This window comes from Heterocephalus glaber, unplaced genomic scaffold, assembly GCF_053883595.1.
Source record: "Heterocephalus glaber isolate CG9 unplaced genomic scaffold, H.glaber_assembly_v1.0 deba00001689, whole genome shotgun sequence".
Classification (NCBI taxonomy): Eukaryota; Metazoa; Chordata; class Mammalia; order Rodentia; family Bathyergidae; genus Heterocephalus; species Heterocephalus glaber.
The window spans coordinates 14470931-14488461 of record NW_028258414.1 but is presented as its reverse complement, the minus strand read 5'-3'; the positions used below and the strand labels follow the sequence as shown (position 1 = coordinate 14488461).

Below are 17531 nucleotides of genomic sequence, written 5' to 3'. Positions count from 1 at the left end.
TTAACCTGGGCAAAATTATGTTACATTGCACTTTTTTTTTTGGTACCAGGGATGGAACTCGGGACCTTGCACTTGCAAGGCAGGCATCCGAACAACTGAATCAAATCCCTGGCCCTACATTGCACATTTTGTATGAGAAAAAAATTTTAGGATGGTGATGTTTTTGGTACTGGGGACTGAACTTGGGTCCTTGTGCTTGCCCAGCAGGCAGCGAAATCACTGAGCTAAATCACTGGCCAGTGATGTTTTTGTTAAATCACAGTTCTATACATACATGTATTCTTCAGCTCAGCTACCTTACATTTGACAAAATAATTTTTTCATTTTCTGATAATTAAGGCTGAGTTTAGGAAGGCAGTAAGCAGAGGGCCTTACACAGTTATCTACCAGTTTCTCTTTGCTTATTTAAAATACAGTATTTTAAAGTTTCAGGTATTATAGATGATAAGGATGTTTCTAGGGCTGTTGAGTAAAGGGTTGTCCTTTTTTAGATTTTTTGCCTGGAGGCTTGGAATGTATTGTGTTTATATTCTTGGCTTTGAAGAAGAAAAGAGTAATGATAAACATGACTGACCACACCCTTTTCTTTCTTTGTGGGTTGAGAATAATTCACTTGCTGAATTACAACCACTTGATTTAAAGAGTCAGAGAAAGTAGATGTTAGCTCTGCAGACTAGGGATGTAATTTTTTTAGAGTTAAATGGGTTTCATAATAAGGTTTTTTGAGCAGTGGTGTATCACTATGTATTAGTAATTCAGTATAAGAGATCTACCTTGTCCTTTGGGTGTGGGTCAGGGCAAGGGGTAGTTACTATAAGAATAAGAATTGACCAGTATAATAGATTTCAGGGAAATTAGAATTAAGTAATATGAAGGATAATGATACCTATATTTACATATTTATTTGAAATACATTTAAAGCAATTTAAAGAAGTATTCAATTAAAAAAAACTTGTAATGAAACTAGAAAATTCATATAGTTTAAATTTGATGCCTAAATTCACTTGCAGACAGTGTTAAAGAATAAATGAGTTGTGTATTCTGTCACCAGTGTACCATGCAAATAAGAACTTCTAAAACGGTCATCTTGTGAGGGACACCTTATTGCCCTTCACCCCAGTTCTTCCCAACCCCTGAGCAAGTGACAAACTGAAGTTAAATATCAAATCTCCTTTATGGCAGTGTTTCTCTTTTTTTTAATTGTATATCCTTTTATTGGCACATTTTAGGTATACAATATAATGACATTCATCATTGGAAATTTGCACCTTTACATAATCTCCCTTGGATCTTATTTTTTCCCCATTCCCCTGCCCTCCCTTCAACCCCTGCATCCCTCCCTATTTACAAAGACTTTGTTTCCATTTTTCCATTTTCTCATATTAATTCCATTCCCTTCTTTCCCCTGCCCCTCCCACTTCCCCTTCCCCTTTGCCCCTTTTCTTCTTATTTCACATTATCTGTTATACCTTTTAGTTATGACAGTGTTTCTTACCTCTCTTTTACTACCTGAAATGAAGTTCTTAGGTGTTTTTAATGTTTCCTCACTATTAAGGAAACCCCTTCAAACAATACAATGTAATATAAAGGAGAAAGTAAAGGAAGATAACTTACTTAGATCAATCTACAATTGCTTAGGCCTGGCTACACATTATGATAATGAAATAATGCACTGTTTATACCTATGTGTAAAAAAATGAAGAATGACAGCCATATTTGCTGACTGACGGAGGTGTGCTACAAGGGCTCCAGTACTATAGGTGGTGTTGCTGTTGAGGTGATTTCCTGAAAAGGTGGACATTGGTAAAGTTCCAAATGTAACAAAGAACAGTCTATCCTTACATTACACAGTAATTGTATTCCTGGAAAATTGAGTGATGATTAAAACTATGCAAGAACACTTTGTGTTATATTTAAAACAGCTGGGTTCTAGGCTCAGAACAAGTTTTTCATCATCTTGTCATTGAAAATTGTAGGAAGAGGGACTATTCTTTGTTGTGCAAGATGACTTTGTGGGTTATTGAGAACCCTTTGAGCCTGTCCCCTAAAGGATAATAGTTCCACCTTGATTACTTTTTTTTTGGTACCAGGGATCGAACTCAGGACACTTGCAAGGCAGGCGGCAGCACCACTGAGCTAAATCCCCGACCCCCACCTTGATTACTGTGTCAACCAAAAATGCACCCACAAAATTTCCAGTGGACCTTATGAAAGGCAGTGTAGCTTCCATTGAGAATATCTCCATTTCGTCCCTGTCCCTAAGTACCGTATCCTCTGACAGAACTGTAGCACTGGTCTCCCAGTTGTCAGAGTCACACCATTTTTAGGAATGGAAAGGCAAGGAGAGCAGCTCTCTGCTTGCCTTTATTCTGTCAGTGAGCATTAAAGCAGAGATTGTGAGCACATTTACCACAGGGGCAAGGCAGAAGTACCATTTGCTAAACTGGAGAATATATGCATTGAAAATGCTGAAAGTTGGTGTTGTAAGAATGCTGTGCTGGACAAATAACGCTGTCAGCGCCTCTCATTTGGCAGCCTCTTCACCAAAGGATTATAGTATTACACATTTTGGAGACTGAGATTGGATTGGAATCCTGGTTTTTGGCAAGCCTGTTAATCTGTTTTAGCCACTATTTCCTCATGTGCTTATTAGGTGTAGTGCAAACCTCATAGAAAGGGGATAGAATGAGATTGCATAAAGTGTCTAGCATGGTTCCTTATTGAAGATACGTGATTGTGAAAATTCTCTGCCTGATATAATAATAAATAACTGATACTGTACTCAGTTATTTTTTTAATCTGTTGTTTGAAAGCTAGCTATGTGCTCTGTAATGAAATGGTTATAAAATTTGAAATCTCTAAAATAGGAGATATTGGCCCCTTTTGTAAACTTTTTTATTTTTGGTGGTATTGGATATTGAGCCCAAGGGCAGTGGTGGCATACCTATGGCATGCGTGCCGCAGGGGCTGTTTGTATCACTGAAAGCTCTAAAAGGTTCGCCATCACTGACCCAGGGCTTCACACATAATAGGCAAGTACCCCACCACTGTGCTGCAGTCCCAGGCCTCTGCCCACCTCTTTTTCCTAGTATTGGGGATTGAACCCAGCCAGGGCTTTCATACTGCACTACATCCCCAGCCCCATTTTTATTTTTTATCTTGAGATAGGGCTCGCTAAATTACCCAGGCTGGGTTTGAACTTGTGAGCCTCTTGCCCCAGCCTCCCAGAGTGCTGGATTATGAGTTTATGCTGCCTTGCTGGGCTCTCTGCCTTTTTTTATTATTTCATTTTGAGACAAGGTCTCACCAGATTTCCCAGGCTGGCCTTGAACTTGAGATCCTCCTGGCTTCAACTTTCAGACTAGCTGGGATTACAGGCATGCCCCACCCTACCACACTGTGCTTCCCCTCTAATTTTTAATAATAGTAAGGAAGTAATTAAAATGAACTTTTTGCGGGGTTATGTCTAGGACCCTGGGTTCAACCCCCCACCCCCCCACCCCCGGTTGAACTCAGGACCCTGCGATTGCCAGACAGGTGTGGCACCACTGAGCTACATCCCTGGCTCCTGAAAAAAAGAACTTTTGGTTAACATACAACCTACTTCCCATTTCGAGTATTTGGAGACTGGTCATGTGAAACTGTTCGGAGCCAGATGGTTATTCCACTGAATATGCTGATTCCATACTGTTTGTAGGTCGCCCTCCTCAGTCTTTCAGGTTAGCTTTCAACATTAGTGTATCCCAGGTAGCCACGATCTTTGTTTTTGAAGTCATCTTGGACCAGGTAATTTTGCTAGTCTGCAGTAATTTACTGCACCTTCAAAATTGGATTGTGCCACAGAAGTGACATGTTTTTATAGTTACTTGAGTTAGAAATTTAGCAACTTGATTTTTACTAGGAAAGTATGGTGTGTGATTTTCTTCCAATTATCCAGTGAATGTTTTGAAACTGCATTTTCTTGGTTCTTGTAAAATGTTATGGAGGCATATATATCTTGCTGTACATCTTGTTTTCAAACTTTAGCAGCAGAAATTTTTTTAATCTTTTGCTTTCTTTAGTAATTAAGATAGTGATCTAAATGGCTAAAACAATTTAAGACACTTTTTTTCACATCTCATAGTTCTATTGTCCATTTTTGCTTTCCTTCACAATACAATTGAGACTCTTTAATAAGCTCTATGCCATATGTATATATATATACACACACACTTTTATAGTCTCTTTTTTCTCTTATTTTTCCTATTATATTTTTCTTCCCTGTGCTTGGTTCTATCCCAATTTCTTCAGTTTCTAGGTAAATATTTGACATTTTAAAAATCTTTATTTGAATCCATTTTAGGCAGAGAGGTGGCATATATTTGTAATATAAAAGTTCTGTTTAGAAGACTGATGTCATTTGAACAGGAGTATTTGCATATTGTGATTTCTGGGTATTTTTGCATTTCCTAGTAGCTGTTTTGTTCTTGTTTTTTGAGACAAGGTTTCACCATGTAGTTCAGCCTGGCCTGGAACTCATGGTAATCTTCTTCTCTAAGCCTCCAGAGTGCTGGGATTACAGGTGTGTGCTACCACGCCTGGCTTTCCTAATAGCTGTTCTGATTTTCTTTTGTGGGAGAGATTTTTCTGATATCCTTTGTTAATCTGTTAATCCTTATGGGTCAAAAATATCCATGTTACTTAGAAACAGCTCAGTCAGTCTTCAAGGCCTAGTCACAAAGGAATTAAACCCTGATGGAACCGAGGACATCAGGGCAGAAGGACTTCCAGGCCAGCAGCTAGTAATGAATACTGGTCATGAGCTGTGAGGTACTTGGTGAGGCCTGGCAAGTTTTAGTGTTTCCCTGGAAGTGTACCACTTACTGTGGAGTGCATATGAAACGTTCTGAACTGTATGCCCATAGAACATATAATTTGCTACCCAAACGAGGGTGAGGGTGGTGCTAGGGTAACCAGATTTTATAGCTAGAGGTTGAAAGGGCAAAATGTGATATGCATTTAAGGGGGAAAACCCCACGAGTATATACAGTAATAGTTCTTATAGGAATATTAGACGAGAGTGATAATTGTTCAGAAATTATCTGAGGTAAGAGCTTCTGGTATGTATGTTTCAGGAGCTTTTTAAAGTTAGGATGGGAAAGAGTTTGAGTGGAATGTGCTGCTAATGGTACCTTAGTAAAGTGTCACTTTACCATTCTGTAACACTATCTGTCATTGAAGGAGCTCAAGAATTGTATTAACACTTAAACTATCAAAATACACCATTGGAAAAACTTAACATGGTCTGTAGTACTAGGTGATCCAGTAGTAACCAGATACCTAAGCCTGTCATTAAATTCTCTGCCTAAAACTTCATGAAGATTTCATCAGACTGAATTTTCAAAGAATAGATGTAACTGACTGCAGGAGAAAATACAGTCAGGAAGGACAAACTGCATTGGACTAATAACCAACATTTTGACATGGAAATATTTCAGTTTTTGAAAGAAGGGAAAAGTTTTTACAATTTAAAAAAGTATGAGAACTTCAAAGGACTTACTCATATGCAGTAGTTCCAGGTAATTAATACCTAGGTGTTTAAAACAAAATACAACTTTTTTAACCTCTTCTTTACCACTCCTCAAGAATAAGCACTAAGTTTGTCATGTATACTTTGAAAGCTTGTTCTATACAGATGTATCGTTTATATGCTGTGATGGTTTGCACTTAGTATTAGATAAGTTATAATTTATCTTTGTATTTATAGCCCCCTTTTTGAATATAGTAATTAGTGATAAGTATTTTCATTTATATAAATGTGTGGAGCTCTTTACATCTAATATTACTAATTGTCACTGAAAGGAATCATGTTGATGATGACTGCACTCTTGATATTAATTAGGGAAATGCATGATTCCTTCATAGACCCACTTCTAAAGTTTTTGCATAAGGGTGCCTTTACTTTGTGATCTACTTGGTCAGTCTTACAGCTTGCATGGAAATAGTCCTCTGTATATTTTGCAAAGGTAGTGATTATAATACCTATACTTATGTTAAAATAAGACCAAAGGAACAAGATGATTTCTTGGCCTTTTTGAACTCAACTTGTGTATCCCAAGCTGGCATGGAACTCATGGTGATCCTCCTGCCTGAGCCTTCTAAGTGCTGGGAATACCACTGTGTGCCCAGCTAACAAGATAATTTCTTTAAGGCAGAATCTATAGGAAGCACAAAAATAATCATCCTGCTGGGTGTGGTGACACACACCTGTAATTCTAGCACTTGAGAGGCTGAGGCAGAAGAATGGCGGTGAGTTGGAGGCCAGCCTGGGCTACATAGTGGTTCAAAGCCAGTCAGAACCACATAGTGAGACCCTGTCTCAAAAAACAAACGATAATCATCCTGTCCAAAATGGATTAAATAAAATACTGTTTATTACAAGCTTTATCATCTTCTTTGTGAGGAAAAAGCTACTTAGCCTGAGTTTTGAAATCTAGGACTATGCAGATGATAGCAAAGTACAAAGAAAGGTGTGCTGCTTGGAAAGAGAAGCAAAGGCTGTCTTAATCCCTTCTCAATGGGAAGAAAATCTTGAGGTTGTGGTTTTAGGAATCACTTTAGTATATGTGCTGCTGAAGCAAGCACTTTAGGAATCACTTTGGATATTCACCAGTAAGAACTAGAGATCTTCAAAATTCCAGTTTAATAGTTAAGAACACCAGCTTTAAAAGATTGGTCACAAGCTTTGATTGTCTCTGGTAAATAAAGCATTGCTGTCAGTGAGGAAGTATTGCAAATGTTGTATGCTTTGGAATTATACTGTCAGGGTGGGGGTCCCGTCTTTGCTATCCGTAGAATCGGAATACAAACCTTAAGAGGTACATTGCTATACAGTAAATTATAGTATGTGATGTGCTTTGCTTTATGTCTCACACAAAGGATCAATAAAGCGTAATGAATTTGCTTTCTGTGACATTAGTTATGCATTCAGTAATTTTTGAAATGTTCTCTCTCTTTTTTTTTTTTAAATTAAGAATGCCTAAAAAATGTTCTCCTTCTGGCCCCCCACCTCTACAGCGGTTTTCTTTAGGGTTATCTTTTTGAAGAAGGGAGGAAAAAAGTAGAAATTTCTAGGTTGTTTAATCCCAGATTTTCAGAAAATCTGAACTTCCAGGCTCTTTCAGAGTTGATGAGTTACATCAAAACATAATTTGAAAAAGAGTAGTTGAGTTTTATTCTAACTGTAAAGGAAATCTTAGATTAAAAAAATTCTATATTTTACACTGAGTTTTTATTCCCTAGAAAACAATTGCAGAGATTTGATTTTTTTAAAATGAAAAGTAACTTCCAGGGCATCCATACTAAATTCAGATATGTCATTAATATGGTTTCTTAGAATGTGATTTTGTTGCTTTTCAAAAAGGTGGTTTCAGTTCCACTTTTCTAAGAAAAGTCCCCTTGTCAAAGAAAGTTTTATTTATTTTACTGTTTACTAGCATAGTAATCAGTGATCTTTAGCACATTTTAAAGTTGTTAATAGGTTGAGATTTATGACAGGATTTTATCCTTAATCCTCAGTTAATGAGAATATTCTCACCATTCTTTTCACAAATAATCTATTAAAATATACTTCTTTTTGCCTTATGCATCTTCATGGATTTGTGGAATATGGCATTTTGAATGATTTTCCCTTTTTTTTGGTACCGGGGATCAAACTCAGGACCTTGCATTTGCAAAGCAGAAGTGGTGCCACAGAGCTAAATCCCCGGCCTGATTGACTATTTTTAATGTGTAGATTTGCAAGATATTAGAGTTAAAAGAATCTTAGAAATTATCTATTTCAATTTTTCTGTATATACCAGAAAATGGGGATTCCAATTTTTAACATTATACATATTTATTAAGTGGAATTATTAATATGCATTTTTAAAGTCACAGTTTAAATTGTTATGTCCGGCATATCATTACTGTGCAGTTCGGTATTAATTTTTGAAACAGCTGTCAGTGTGTGATAATACTAGAGAGTCAGTGCTAGCCTACATGATCTTGACCTATATTCCACAGGATTTACTAGATACGCAATATTTGGATACTACAAAGAAGAGAACTATCTCTTGCAAATATTAGGGCTTATTGATCTTTGTATACTGTCATTTAAAGTTAGGAGAGGAATTTTCCTTTGTATGGGCAGTAGGGTCTTAAATTACCTCTTCATAATAAGGCAAGAGCTTCTGACTGAGCCAAAGATGCTAGCTACCAAATAATACTAGCTGTAGGAGAAGCAGGTGGAAGATTTATCAATTTTGATAGAGGAAAAATTGCAGGAATTTGGAGATTCTTTTGGAGGATATATTTGATTTACAACACAGTATTTAACAATCAGAGGAGGGCTGGGGATTTAGCTCAGTGGCACCACGCCTGCCTCGCAAGTGCAAGGTCCTGAGTTTGATCCCCCGTACGGGGGGAGGGGGGAGATCAATCAAAGGGGTTTTTTGAAAATTACTGATCAGAGTTCTTGAAAAATTCATGAATCAGATATACTATATTTAGAACTGGAAGTTAATGGACCTGAAGTTTTATTCTAGTGTAGCCCCACTCCAAGAGCTTGGTCTTATAATGATATGCTCTCTAGGTTCTCTAAGTCATCTACCCATAATCCTCAGTTTGTGCCTGTTCCCCAACAGAACTATTAATAACATCCCCTTTCCTCTCATGGGTGTCCAACTTTGGATGACAAACTATTTGGTTGCCACATCTGTTAAGTGTCATGTGTGCCACAGGGTATTTGACATGACAAAGTCTTATGAAATTTCCTCCTGTATTGGGCAACATATCCTTTCTTTCCTCTTAATTCCTGACAACCACTGATCTTTCACTGTCTCCATAGTTTTGCTTTTTCCTAGTTGGAATCATGCTATATCATAGCTTTTTCAGAGTGCCTTCTAACACTTCCTAATAGGTATTTAAGGTCGCTCCATGTCTTTTCATGACCCGATAGGTCATTTCTTTGTAATGCTGAATAATATTTCATTGTTTGGAAGTATATTTCATTTTGACAGTGCATTGAGCTTGGCATGGTGGCACACTCCTGTAATCCCAGCACTGAGGGAAGCTGAGGCAGGAGGGCCACAAGTTCAGGTCCCAACAGGGCAAATTAGTAAGATCCTGTCTCAGAAAAAAAAATAAAGGGCCAGGGATTTAGCTCAGCGGTTTTGCCGCCTGCTGCACAAGTGCAAGGACCCAAGTTTGATCCCCGGTACCAAAAATAAATAAAATAAAATGAACTGGGGATGTAGCTCAGTGGTCAAGTGACACTGAGTTTAATCCCCAGTACTGCCCCCCCATGTTATTTATAATGTCTGCATTTGCATATTCTGCAAGTTTTTAATTCTTTTAACGAAGGGTTGAATATATGATAAATTCCCACTTCAGGAATGAAATTACTTATTGCTTTCAGGAATGACTTGTTCTATATTACTGAATGATTTATAATTATATAAGTTGTTGGAAAATTGGGCAGAAATACCAAGTAGTCCTTGGACTCTTGCTTAATCTCTCTGCATAAATAAATTTTTTGTCATTGTCATGATTTTTTTTTTTTTGGTACCGGGGATCGAACTTGGGACCTTGCACTTGCGAGGCAGGCAGTGGAACCACTGAAGTAAATCCCTGGCCCCCGCATTTCACAATTTTTAGAAGTTCAAAGTAAGACTCAGTGAAGTTCTATTAAATAGCCCATTGGCACATAAAAGGGAGGAAGAAATTTCTCATTCCATTGTTGGAGTGGAAAATCTTTTGGTTACATGTCTTGTCAGTTATGACCTTATTTTCTAAAATTATATCTGGTAAATATAGAAATATTGAGGATCAGAAGGTAGGGAAAGAGCTTGCTTCATGAACTTCTATGACAGTCTGAAATAGGAGTCGCTCTTTCTGTTGACATTTTCTTTAGACGTGCCTCTGGTGTGTTATCCCTTCTCAGTACTATGTGCTGCAGAGAGGAGAGGGTGGGTTGGTTTAGCTTGGAGCTTTAGGCTGAGACTCCATACATTTTTCCCTTTTAAAAGTTGAGAAACTTTGCTTGGGATTATATTAGCTTTTTCCCAACAAGAAGCATTTCCAAAGATAATCTTTGGAACCAAATGAATACCTTTTCTGGAAGGTTGAGGATTCTTTGTAAAGGCAAACAGTAACACTATGCATTCTACTCAGATGAAGTCTGATGCTGCTTCTGGTTTGGGCGGTGTGCCTTATTATATGGAGTCATTGACAGCAAGTATGTGGAAAGCAGAGCAACCGAGTATTTACCTGACCTTAGTACAGTGTTGTCCAGATGGAGGAAGGGAATTAATACCTAATTTGGTGTGTTTCATCTTAGTAAAGTGCATTTCATTTGTGGTGAGTCATTTGGAAAGAAATACTGTATAATTATGTAGAAAATTCCATTCTCAATCCTTTTTTCACCCTCCCTGAATGATCTCATCTCCTCTGGTTTCAGCTTCCACCTAAGCTGATGATTCCCTAGTGCAGATTTCCAGCCTCCATTCTTTCCTGAATTTTAAATCCTTATTTTCAGAGCATCTGGATCTCTGTTTCTTTGTTTTGTTTTGTTTTTTGTTTCTGGTACTGGGGATTGAACTCGGGTCCTTGTGCTTTCGAGGCAGGCGGTGGACCCACTGAGCTAAATCGCTGGCAGCATCTGGATCTCTCAATAGGATTACTGTATGCCCCCAAAGCCAAACTCTCAGCCTGCCTTTGCTTCTTCTGTGTATGGATCATGCTTTACCCCACAGTGAGTGGATGGGTCTGCTTGATTCTGTCTTGTAAACATTTTTTACATCCATCCTCTTTGCACCATTTCAGCCGCCACTCTGAATTAGTTCAGGCTCATTTTTCGTTTGGACTGTTGAGTGAGCTTCCCAACTTCTCCTGACCTCCTTCCTTCCTTTTGAAACCCTTTGCACCGCTCTGTGAATACCCCTTGTTCTGAATGAAGCCCAAGCTACTTAGCTTGGAGTCACACTCTTCATAGCCAGCAGGATGCCTGTCCTTCCTAAATTGTGAGGTCTGAGGAGTGTCATCTATCTTGTTTTTCTGAGTAGCGCAAGCACTTAGCAGATGGATGGTGTACAATAGCACTCAAACTGTTGAATTTTTTCACTTGGAACTGCTCATTCCTACTGTTTCTCAACACTCATCATCTTACGCTGTCTCCTTCAGCCTAGAATGACCGCCCCTGTCCCTGCTCTGCCCCTCCCTACTAACAAGGTTAGACTTGGATTTCATTGCCCAGCTGTTCACAGTATATCAGTCTTCTCCTCCGGTACAGGTATTTACTTCTCATATATTCCTGTTAAAAAAAAATCTGTTACAGAAGTGGCCATTATCTTTGAGGGGGGTTGTGCTGGAGGTCGAGCCCCAGGGTCTTCCTACTGAGCTACAGTGTGTCCTGTCCCATCCCCTTCCTTTTTTTTCAACTTGCTAAATTGGGGAGTGGTGTTCAGGCTGTGTTCAGATTTGTAATCCTTCCTCAGCCTGCCAGAGTGCTGGGATTATAGACCTATGCCACTATGCCCACTTGTACAGTATTTTGATTATTTTTGTATCTTGCAGGGTTGAGAACTACTTCAATTATCCCTGTACACAAGTAGAAACCCTCAATAAAAGAAATCAAAGGCATGTTCCTAATATATACATTTGTAACATGAAAAATACAAAGTGAAAGCTGTTGCTTTAGAGTCATAATTAGTGACTTTTTTTTTTTTTTTTTTTTTGGTCCCAGGGATCAAACTCTGGACCTTCAGCTTGCAAGGCAGGCGCCGGAACCACTGAGCTAAATCCCCGCCCGGCCCATTTGATGACATTTTTTAACTGCATATTAGTTATACAAACTAGTGGGTTTCATTTTGGCATATTGGTACATGCCTGTACCATACTTTGATCATTTCCTTCCCCTCCTTCGTCTTTCCTTCCCCTTTCCCTATCCTCTTCTACTTCAACTTTCCTTCCCCCCCTCCCCTTTGCTCTTTCTTTTTTTCCCTTCCTAGATTCTTCCTATGAGAGAAAATGTGATATTTGACTTTTTTCCCCTTCTGATATCAGGAATTGAACTCAGGACCTTGAGCCTGCCAGGCAGGCACAGTTCCAGTGAGCTAAATCTCGGCTGATAGTTGATTTTCTAAATCTGGCTTATTTCACTTTGCATGATGGTCTTCAGTTGCATCCATTTTCCTGCAAATGATAAGATTTTGTTACCCTTTATGGTTGAATATTTCATTGTGTAGATACATACCACATTTTCTTTATCCATGCATCAGTTAATGGGCATGTAGGGTGTTTATGAACTGCACTGCTGTAAATACACGTGTCTCTGTAGTATGCTGACTTTAATTGTGGGGGAATAAACTGAGGAGTGGTATAGCTGGATCAAAATGGTAGCTCCTTTTTCTTTTTCTGGGGGCCAGGAGTCTCCATACTTATTTCCATAATGGTTGTGCTTATTTACATTCCCACCAACAGTGCAAAAAAGCACCCTTTCCCCCCATCCTTGCCAGCATTTATTGCTTGTTGTGGTCTTGATGATAGCCATTCTGAGTGGGATGAGATGCACTCTCAGTGTAGTTTAGATTTGCATTTTCCTTATGGCTAAGCATGTTGACAGTTCTTTTTTTGGTTGTTTGCTTTTTTATTTTGAGACACAGTCTCCCTTTGTTGGCCTTGAACTCACTATATAGGCCAAGCTGGCCTTGAACTCATGGTGATCTTGCCTCAGCCTCCCTAGTGCTGTGATTACAGGCATGCACCACCACACCTGACTTAACAGTTTTTTAAGCAACCATTTTTGGTGCTTTTTTTCTTTTGGGCAGGGATCACAGATTCAGCTGCCGGGAGAATTTGTATGTAGTTTCAAAAGTATCCGTATAGCTCCTATACCTTTATTTCCCTTCTGTTGGAACAGCTGAATGTTTTTACAGTTTCAGAGTCGCCTAAATGTAGTTATTGAAGTGTAGTCCTCAGTGAGCAGTACCAGTGTCACCTGAGAACATGATGTCTATCAGTGCAGATTCTCAGGCCTCACTTCAGACCTGCTGAAGCAGGAACACTCGGGATGGGGCTGCCAGTCTGTGTTTTGGTAAGCCCTCCACATGATTTTTTTTTTTTTTTTTTGGTACTGGGGATCGAACTTGGGACCTTGCGCTTGCGAGGCAGGCATCGGAACCACTGAGCTAAATCTGGGGCCCAAATGTTACCTTCCTGAGGGTTTTTTCTTTTTCTTTTTTGTACCGGGGCTCAAACTCTGGACCTTATGCTTGCGAGGCAGGCGGTGGAACCATTGAGCTAAATCCGTGGCCACCTCCACATGATTTTGATGTGCAGACAAGTTTAGGAATCATTGCTCTAGGATTGCCATCGAAGGAAAGTTTTGCCATATAATAGTAAAGTTCCCAGTGGTGGTTTCACTATAAGCTGTTTCTCATCAGCATCTGGGAAGACTAGGACCAATTTTACCTAACATCCTGAGATGTGATTCAGGGGTTAAATTTCCCTCTGTGCATTTGTGTATTTGATTCTGTGGGTAATAACTATTTTTTAAAAGGTGGGGGAGAGGTTTTTTACTTCTTTGAATTGAAATATCTTCTAGATTATATTCTGATGATCAGCTTGGGCTACTTGTGTTGATTGCCTTACTCTGGAGATATATGATGATGGAAGAATGAGATGAACTGTGTAATATTTAACATTTAAATCCTGATTCTTGGTGTATTTTCAGATATAGAGATTGAGCTTTTTATCAGAAGTTATACAGACTCTACAGACATGTATATGTCACAGAAAAAGAGATTACTTTAAAGGAGATTAATTTTGATTAGTAAATACGTATGGTTTTTGAGAATGGCTCATTTAACTTTTTAAAGAAAATTATTCAGTGATATTTGTTAAACATGGTAAAGAAGACTGTTCAGACCATTACAATAGTATAGGGACTACTGCATTGGGATTTTGCAGTAGGGCAGAGAGGTGGGGCTAAATGCTGAATTTAGCATGGGCAGATGGGAAATTATAGCCAGGGAGCTCGGTGAGAGGGTCAGTGGGTGTTAAAAAGGACTAAGAAGAAACATCAGGAATAAGAGGGATTCTGGCTAAACCTAACAACAGGATTTTTTTTTTTTTTGGTACCGGGGATTGAACTCAGGCCCTTAACAACAGGATTTTTACTGAACATAATCAGACCTCTCCTCATCAGATGTTGAGAATGGACAAATTCTTGGTAAATGGACTTAGTAGGGTTCTTTACATGGAAATGCACAGATGGGCCTAGGGGAAGGTTCAGGAGCTTGGCTTAATTTTAGACAGAGAATCCTCATCAAACTGAAATAGTATTTAGCCTTTCTAGCATACTGCTTTCAAATCCTAATTGCAGGGTCAGTTGAAGCACATTCTTATAATGGTCTGGTGTAGTGGTGGTTTTTTGGGGGTTTTTTTGTTTTTTGTTTTGGTACCGGGGATCAAACTCAGGTCCTTGTGCTTGCGCAGCAGGTGGCAAAACCACTGAGCTAAATCCCCAGCCATTGGTTTTGTTTTTTAATTGTTTCTGGCCACAAAGCACCATTTTGGGTATAGTCGTGTGTGCAGATTTCACTGTTTGAATCAAACCTTTCATTAAGAACACTCTGAGATATAAACAGATTGTAAAGCTAGCCTTTTCCCTTTGTAATCAGCAGCTTAACTATTATTTGTGGAATTAGAAAGTGAATTACCCAAAGTTTCCTAAAAAAATTAACTTGACAAAAGTTTGCAACTACTAGATGACAATGTTTTAAACAGTCATGATCATTTTGATGTCGCATTTAAAATGGTGCCTACCTGATCCATTGTATTTAGCCTCACTTTCTTGGATTTGACTTTCTTTGCTCCAGATTAAATAGGAATGCCTCTTTCCTCCCTGGGATGGAAAAGAAATGTTAGTCTTCAAGGAGCTCTTTTTGATAGTGAAACTGTGTACCTGAGGATTGGTAAAGGACTGGACTAAGTGGCTAGGATTTGCTGATAAATAACATAAGGAGAACTTTCACTGTCCTGAGTCCCTTCAAGGATATTCACGCGGCACTTGGAACATGTTACACATACAAGGAAGAGTACAAGGAGGCCTCACTCTGAGATGATTTCTTTGCTATTAAAAACTTCCAATTCCTTCTATTTCTTAACCTGGTGTCAAGTTCTATATTTATAAGCATTTTAAAATTTTTTAAAAATTAATTTTAAATCATTTTTTTTTCATTTCTGTTACCTTATATAATATTGCTTTTTACTTGAAATTCTTTGGGTTGGTGGTGTTTAATGCTTTTTTGTTTAGGAAAACTGAAAACTTCAGAGATGGACAGTTGGTCCAGTAAATCCCCTCCCTTTACCACTGGAGAGTCTGTGAGCCCTACCTCCATTTTTTTCCAGCTCTTTCTGAAGTACCTCAGTAGAACACCCAGAACTGGTTTAGATCATTCTGTTTGGGAGGGTCTTGCAGAGTTGCCCAGGTAGGGCTCAAACTTAGGATCTTCCTCTCTCAGCCTCCCAACAGCTAGGATTATGGCTTAGACTGCAGTATTTAAGTTGCAGAGTAGAATTGTTGCCTAAAACTGCCATTTTATAGTACTGCATTTGTAGCTTCACAGGTTGCAGATTACTTTACACTGTTCATTGAATTTCACCATGACTTTAAGATAGAAATTATTGTCCCTGTTTTTCAGATGAAGAAACTGAGGTGTAGGAAACTGAGGAATCCAATCCAAATGTTCTAATCTATGGCCCACTTTCCCTATAAGGTGAGCTCTCAGTTTAATAGGGAGATCCTTACCTATCCACTCATTGAACACTAGTAAAATCTAGACCAAGGTGTTAAATGGGGTCTGGAGCACCCTTGAAATTCTATGTGTATATTTGTCTGCCATGAAAGAAGCCGTGGCCTTTTAATCATGCTCTTTTTTTCCCCCTGTTTTGGTCACTGACTTTTTTAGACCCATGGGATATAAGGTTATGCTTGCTTAGCTGTCAGTGGGAATTGGGTGCAAAACCCAAGGAGAATCCTTGGTGAGGGAGACCAGTCTCGTTTTTCTCTGTCTTGGGTCATGTAACATTTGCATAGTTTTGCCGTTTATAGAACTCTTTCACAGACAAATGTCACATGGTTTTCAAAACTACCCCATCAAGTAGGTGGCATCACTTGCATTTAAAGAAATTGCTTGAAGTTAAGAATTTAAGTTGTGGAGATACTGACTCAAAAAGTCATCTTATTTTAAGGCTGAAATTAAACTAATTTGATGTGATCCAAAGCCCTGTAACTATCATCTTGCCTTAAATTTTGTGGATTCACAGTTTGGTCTAACCAATATCCATCATCTTCCTACATATCCTATTAAACTGATTTGTAATTGATAGGTTTATTCTTTTTTTTTTTTTTCCAAGGAAAATTTGTGCTACCTTTTTATATCATCATCTTGGACATTCCACATTGTTTTTTCATATCATCTCAGTTTAATGGCCTACAACTCAGCAGTGTTGCTAAGTCCTTAAGTTCACATGTGTGTCTGCTGCCACCACACTCTCCTCATTCTAGTTTATTCTAAGGATAGGAAAGAATGGATAATTCCCTACTTTTTTGTTGCCTTCTGCAGTTCTGCTCTTTTGGGTCTCATTTAGACAGAGTAAGGTTAATTTTGTTGTTGTTGTTTCTTGAAGAAGGTGGATTCTAAACTAAACTCATTTTGGATGTGGAGTTGTGCTTCCCAGCTGTCGTGGAACAATGCTGAAGGCTACTCTCTAGGCCTATGTAGCATTTATTTCTGTGGAGACATAGAATAATAGATAATATTACTGAATGCTTATTATGTGCCAGGCACTGTTTTAAGCTGTTATCTTATGTAATCCACACAGTAACCCTGGAAGGTAGCTGCTATTTTTAACCCTCTTCTACAGATTAGGGAGATGAAGAGCAGAGAGGTTAGGTCACTTGCCTGAGTTCATACAGCAATAGAGCCTCATGTGAACCCGGGCAGTCTGATTTGAGGCCTTGCTACTTTTAATCACAAAACCGTGTAGTCTTTCTTGACACTGACTAGATTTCTCTGTTTCTCCAAAGCAGAAGGCTGGTTAGTATAGGTCAGTGTTGACAAACCTATGGTACACATGCTGCAGCCAGCTGTTACAATTGAAAGCTTGAAAATGTTCACCATCACTGACATAGGTCAATCAGAATTCTTTTTGGATGGTATATTTTTAGAATAAAGGGTGGGCCCTGGTTTAGAAATTCGCATCAGGAATGATCTTAATTTCTGAACTTTTATCATACAGCCTAATGGAAGTAGCTGTAAAACAAGTGAATTTGGAAAAATTTTGAATTTGGGAAATGCTCATTTCTACCTAGAGATCAGGCTAAGCCGTGAGGTCAGGCTCATGTCCCTTCTGTCTGCCACAGAGAATGAGGTTACCCCATTTCTACCCACTCTGAGGGCTGCAATACTCACAGAGTCGATACACGTGGACTTTTGACCTCCCTGTGG

The 17531-nt window shown here is 38.7% G+C and overlaps 1 protein-coding gene across 2 annotated transcripts in view; it reads left to right on the top strand.

The window, feature by feature from the left end:
- Nptn (neuroplastin) overlaps window positions 1–17531 on the top strand; it is a 66940-nt gene that overhangs the window by 11299 nt on the left and 38110 nt on the right. Inside the window, exon 2 of one of the 2 annotated variants that reach the window (XM_087199107.1) lies at window positions 15723–15797. The exons of the other annotated variant lie outside the window; for it this stretch is intronic. The gene's annotated coding sequence lies outside the window, so the exon portion shown is untranslated. The remainder of the gene's footprint in view (window positions 1–15722; window positions 15798–17531) is intronic. 2 annotated transcript variants of the gene reach the window in all.